This window comes from Gavialis gangeticus, unplaced genomic scaffold (assembly GCF_001723915.1).
Source record: "Gavialis gangeticus isolate Ggan-Ray unplaced genomic scaffold, GavGan_comp1, whole genome shotgun sequence".
NCBI classification, from domain to species: Eukaryota; Metazoa; Chordata; order Crocodylia; family Gavialidae; genus Gavialis; species Gavialis gangeticus.
This window is the reverse complement of record NW_017729016.1, coordinates 16,822,054-16,828,544: the sequence shown is the minus strand read 5'-3', so window position 1 is coordinate 16,828,544 and position 6,491 is coordinate 16,822,054. Positions and strand designations below refer to the sequence as shown.

Below are 6,491 nucleotides of genomic sequence, written 5' to 3'. Positions count from 1 at the left end.
CTCTTTCCTGCCATGGCAGGGGGTCGGACTCGATGATCTGCTCAGGTCCCTTCCGACCCTAGAAACTATGAAACTATAGACTAAATGTTCTAGGACTTCCATCAGCAATGCAAGTTTTCCATCAGTAGTTTTTGGAATAAGGGGACTTATTTATGTGGCAGGAGCTAATTTCCTTCAGTTATTCATTTTTCACTTAGAGAATTACTTAATCTTATGAGAGAGACTAGTAGGAATGATTCATTTATTCTTTGTCTTGTTCAGCCCCAGGGCAAGCCTGACGATTCCCTGCCTTCGTTCTCCTTTTTTTTTTTAACAGATTCCATTAACAGAGCGTCAGGATTTTCTTCTCCTGACTGAAAAGGGTTAACACTCCTTCCCTCCTGCCCTACCCCTAGCCTTTTTCTGGAGAGTTCTTTTTTGGGCATCTCCGGCTGTTTCTATCATCTTCTCCCCTTAATCTGCCACTATCTGAAGAATTCATTACATTTCAAATCAGAGGCCTTGCTGCATACATTAGCAGGTTTTAATAGACTTGCCACGACTCAAAAAGGAGGAAAAAAAGAGAGAAGATTTAAAACTCTTGTCTTGCCGAAAGCAGACAGATTGACTGAAAAATGACTCAGTCAATAAAAGATGAGTTTTGAAAAGGCTTCCCTCTGCTCAAAGGGAGCTCGCATTCTAGGGAATTAGGTTTTTCTAAGCCCACTGTCAGAAATTAATAATACATACAGCATGTAAAATGGATTTAGCCCTCCACAGCCTTATACAAACATATCTTTGACTTGCTAAATGTGACACGACTACCAGGATTTTCCAGTCTTTATCCCAGGAGTTTGTCATCTCTCCAGAATGGTGACCTCAGTGAAATTTTTAAGCACATCAAGAAACTTCTAAATAAGATTTTCATTAAGAATATGTCTCCCTTCCCTCCTACCACTCCCCCTCCCCACCCTCCAAAAAAACACCTCTGTCAGAATGGTTTTTACTTCCACTCAACACTGTACTGAAAACTGGAGTTTAAATAGTCAGGGAGTAGAGTCCCTTTTAGCTAGTGCCCTAACATCCAAGCAGGAGATATCAAGACTTCTGCAGCATAGCCCAGTGCCCCAAGTCTGTATGCTTGCTGCTTTTTCCCCCACAGCTACAAAAGGTCTGCAGGTCATTCAGATTTGTGTTTCCTATAAAAGACAAGCCTCATCAATCTGCCCACAATCTTTGGCTTTAAGGGTCTTCTTCCCTTGTGGAAGCCTTTTTCCCACCACTATTTTGAAAGCACAGGTCTCAATCACTCTCTAACCCATTCTTGCTGTTTACCAAGTCTCACTTGTTACTAGCTGGAGTCAGTACCATTTTTTAGCATCGTTCATGTTTTAGCTGCTTCAACAGATCATTAACGTTGCTTTGGCATCGGGAATGTCCTGAATGGACTCTGCGACTCTTTGGAACGAGGCGTGTGCTCCGATACATGGCTTGACAGGCAAGGATGTGCATAGCTTCGGAGCACGGGGGCTCTGGCAGAAGCTTGCTGGTATCGGGATGCAGTCAGTTTAGTGAAGGTTGCTTCCAGCCGTTGGATGTTGTTGTTTTCCGTCTTCAATCATTTTTCATTCTCTGGGTGTCATCGAACACTCCTTTCTTTTGTTCTTGAGCAGCCTACCTGCTGTCAAAGTCTCTTCCTTCTGTCTATAAACACAGATTTTCCTCCCGGTCTTCTATCACATATTCTAATTCCCCTTCCCTCTGTTTCTGTAAACTGATCCCATGTCCTCTCCTCCTGTCACAGCCCCTCTTTCATGCATCTGTACTCTGCTAAATATTTGTTTCGTTGCCCTGTGCTCACAAAAGGTGCTGTATGAAACGCATCGCAATAACATGACACCTATGTAAAACACCGCGGTTCTTCAAACACTTGAAATATACCCTCCAAATGATGTGGAGCAGCCTTTTTCAATAATTGATGAAGAAACAAGTGTCATGAATGGCTTCTTTTTGAACTGTTATATATTCTGCAGATGCTTCCTGGTTTGGAAGTGAGCAGAGCTGAGCATTGTCGTCTTCCACTCTTGGCTGATTCTGTATGAGATCAAACTTGTTAGAAGTGTGGACACAATGCACCAAGAAGTTACAGTAATGGCTCTTTCTCTTGGACCTCCCTATGTGTCGCTGGGCCTCACAGCAGAGAGTCCTGAACATAGATGTTGGGCTGCTGGTTCTGGCTGGGTCTGTCTTGAAGATACAGAATATCACAAGAGAGGTTTTCACAACTAATCCCTTGAAAAGCTGGTTGAGTAAGTGCAAAAGCACTTCAGTCAGCCAGATCTCCTCCCTGAGGTTATTTTTCTTGACGGTTAAGAGTAAATTGCCCCAAATAAGAAAAAGGAAGAAATGATTGCACTTCACTTGGAAACAACCTGGCCTGATAACATGAAATGCAGAAGTCTGTTTTCTTCTCTCTGCTTAAAAATGTGTGGCATTAGTTTCCTGTCATTCGTCTAAGTGCCGACTCAGGACCTGCTCCTTTTCTTGCTCCTTGCCTCTTCTGGGAATCTTTGGCAGGTAGCATTTGTTTAAAATTAGGTAGGGCCTTTGCGCTTTGCTCCACTTCACTGATGAATGTTATCCCTACAGACTTGGGAGACCCCATGCATTATTCTTCCTAAAGTATAAGTTCTCTCATTTGGGTGCGATGCAGCTGGGATCCCAAGAAGAGGAAACTTGCCTGATTTTCAGCTCTTTGTTCTTTGCTCACAAACTGGCGGCGTTGGAGGGACCCAACATTCAATTCAGCTGAGTCTTCGTAGTTCGTAGAATCAGAGAGTAGAAGGGACCTGTAGGATTTTCAAGTCCGGTCCCCTGCCTTGGGCAGGAGGTAAGTGGGCTCAAACAAGCAATAGTTGGAAGACAAATTTAGGTGATTCCTCAGACTGCTTATATCATATTACCAGACTCCCGTCCAGGAAAAGAGCCCCTGAAGGTAAGGGTAGACATGGTGTCCTGTCCGCCCTAGAGGCACTGCAACTCTGGCGTGGTCAGGAAGGGGAGATTCTCTCCTCAAGACCTATTGCTACTCTTAAGTATGGAGGTCAGCAAATCCCCAAAGGACAAACATGGCTGTTTTCTTCGCTTTGTGTTTGTTTGCATTTCAGTTCAGCTTTGGCTTAATTTGTTCCATGTTTGCTTGACTTGGGAAGGGAGTTTTCCCAGTGAATGTTATGTCACTTTAGCCCCCAGCTGCTGTGCCGGGACATAGCCACCCAGTAATCTCTTTGGGGGATAATTACTGGTGTCTCTTCAGATCATTTTTGTGAAAGGTGACAAGCTGCTCTTCAGAGTGAGATGTTAATAACACAGAGATACCCCTTGTTTGAAAGCCGGCACAAAAATGAACCAGTGCCGTTGTGTGCAAGTCTGGAGTTGTGATGGGAAGATGGGAAGAAGAGATCTGCTCATTTGCATATAATTCCAGGGCTTGTGTGTCATCTTTTGTGTAAACCATACAATTTCTGTCGCAGTGGGGAACGTGTGCTCGTAACAGAGACGGGAACAGGCTTTAGGGTTAAGGACATGGAAAGCGAGAGCTTCTAGGAAAGAACCGACAGGTGCTGTTAATGAATCCTTTGTTTTGAGCGAGGTGGAGGCAGGCAGCGCAAAAGGATGCGCTGCCCGTTCCTCCAATTGTCCCGTCAGGAGGAAGAGAAGAATCTACTTGTGTCCCCTCAGATACCATCATTGCCTTTCTCTATTGATCTGTTTGATCTCAGTTGTCTGCTTCAAATCCGAACGGGAAGAGCATTCGTCTGAGGCAGACCATGTAATATGCCCCGTGTGGACATGCCCATTGAGCTGAAGACGCACGTGCCTTTGCAACCTGTTCCAGTTTCCTAAGCTTTGTCAACTCTTTTGCAAGGGAGAGGGCTTTTGGAAAGTGGGCAGCCCAGTTCTCCATAGTTATAAGGTGATTTGGAGCCTGACTTTTCTAAATAGGTGTGTTTGTTTTTTTTCTCTTTAATAAACTCGAAAGCCTCTCTGAGTAGCCAGCCAGTTCCCAATGATAAACTTAACCATTAGAGCCTCAGTGCCTAACTTCCAAAATCTCTAATAAAATTGCATGAATATTTAATACCCAATTATTAAATATTTAAAAATTTAAAACTGAAATAGTTTGGAAGTTAGCATGCGATGAATAATTCAAAATCTGAAAATGAGACTCAGCTCTTAGGCTGAGCCTGATGCTCTGTTTCTTATCTCCCAGCCCAGCGATGCTTTCAGTCCCACTGCTAGTGTTGGGACAGCCATCGGGGAGGGGAACCGGCAGAGACTGCAGTCCTGCATCTCTAACCCAAGCAGCACGAGCCCAGAACGCAGAGTTATGGAAATAACCCTTTGTATTCATAGTAACGCTTCAGGACCGTGTGATGGAAATATGACAGGATAGCATGATTGAAAGCTTGGTTATCCAGAAGATGGCTCTGTTTCCAAGCAGCTTGTCACCCTCTGGGGAAAATACAATTGCTCACCCTTGCATCTTTGTCACAAACGTACAGTTTTGTTGTTGGAAAGTACTTTTTTCCCCTGTTGCTGTTTTTGCTGCTCCGTGCTGAACCGTCGTTTTGCTCAGCCTCAGCAGTATTGTCTTTAAAGAATGGTTTTCATAAAGTGGACTCCAGGAAGTGAAGTAGAACATGAAAAATGTACTAATAAAGATGGGGCAGCACCTGCTCTCCTGTGAGGAGAGGGCCAGGGCACTTTGAAGCGTGCACAAAGGAAAAGTCTAGTGCAGTTAGTGAGCAGAATGGGTGCCTTCAGGGCCTGATTACAAGAGTAGGAGGAACAAAGAAGGAACGGGGGGAAGTTTAACTGGTTGGTATCAAGAGTCCATGCTTCCTCGGTGTGAAACCTGATTGAGGTGGTGTCGGTTCTTGTACATCTCATTGAGGACTTTGACGCGAGTAATGAGGGATCTAATGGAGGTTGCACCTTGTTTCCACAAAACTCAACAAGAAGTGAGAATCTTCCACTTTAGATAATACAGCAGATGAAAAGGTTTGCTGTGGAGCACTGCCCTTAGAAGTGCTGTTGGATTATTTTTCCTTGTGGTTGGGGAAAATGGAGTGCATTTTTTTTTCCCCCTTTCACTCTTTGAGGAGCCACATGCTTGCCTCCTTGCTGTTCACAGCAAAAGCAGTTCCATTAGCCTGGGGGACAAGTACAAATGAAATGCCGGTCTGACCTTTTGGCAAAGCCAGATTACCTAGGGGGTGAAGGGGCAGTGCTATGCCTAGGAAATGAGTGCTGAAGCTTATAATGTTATATAAAGTCCATCAGGAAGAGAAGCCCTCCAGGGGTCAGAAGGGGCCTAGTTCAGCGCATCGGGAAATGCACTTGTGTGTGACCGCACACAGAATAACGAGCAAATACACAGGGTGACGGTAGGGTTAAAGGTTTAATCAATCTGTGTGCGCTAGCTGCATGCTAAATGAGATCCACTATAAAACCTGTATTCTACCTCACCCCATCATGTATTCTGTACATGCCACATAATTTACAGAACAGCTATTTTAGAAATGAATTAGAGTGCTGTAAATGCTTTAGTAGTGCTATTTTTAAATCCCTCTGCCTATAAAGCCAAGATACCTTAGTAGCATCAGTCCAGCAATACAGGCTTTGGTGGGGAGGGTTGGAGAGACCAGATATCATAACTAATATGTATTAGAAACCTGGAACAATTAACTCAAATAGCCTTTCCATAAATAGCAAAGTCAGGGGTTTAAAGTCCACTATCTGGAGGACTTTCTATAAGTAAAAGTACTGTGTACCCCCAGAAAGCTAGAAATCACCTTTTTCCAGTAACATACAGCTCCTGTCTCTAATCCTGGCATAAATCATAAGGTACAAAATCTTAAACCTGTCTGTATTTCATGACTGATTATTTTGCACCTGGGAACTTGGTGGAGTGTAATCCTGGGGAGAAATTCCTCATTTTCAAGGAGAGAAGAAACAAACATTTCTAGTGCAATGGTTTTTATGTTTTCACCCTTTCTTTTTTATGGCTGTTGTTTGAAGAGGTTTAAAATACTGGTGGCAGTAGTGTAATAATAGTACTGTCCCAGTGGAGATGAAGTAGTGAGTGGGCAGAGTGCAGGGGAGGTAATCAGTTTGTGATAAACTTCCCTATTAGATGATTCTGCACATGTAACTACAATGGTTCCATCACATATTAAATTAATAGACTTCAGAGCTAATTTTCACATTAGACTGTACATTGACAACATATGACCTGGGGAGCCACTAGATCTGGGACCAGGCAGTGGGGAGCTGCAGTTTTAAAACCACTGGCTTTTTCCTTAAAATCAGTGCGCTGGAGAAAGGCCTTCCTCCTTCTCTGCTGAAAAGTAAGATTTACCCCTTTTGTTTCCCCTCAGACTGTTCTTCAGTGCAGGTTGTGTCCAAATAGGTAAAAAAAAAAAAAAAAAAAAAAAAAAAAAAAAAAA

General features: G+C 43.5%; 1 protein-coding gene across 5 annotated transcripts in view; it reads left to right on the top strand.

The window, feature by feature from the left end:
- The window catches only part of MAD1L1 (MAD1 mitotic arrest deficient like 1), a 582,466-nt gene that overhangs the window by 428,226 nt on the left and 147,749 nt on the right, over positions 1 to 6,491 (top strand). The gene's annotated exons all lie outside the window — the stretch shown is intronic.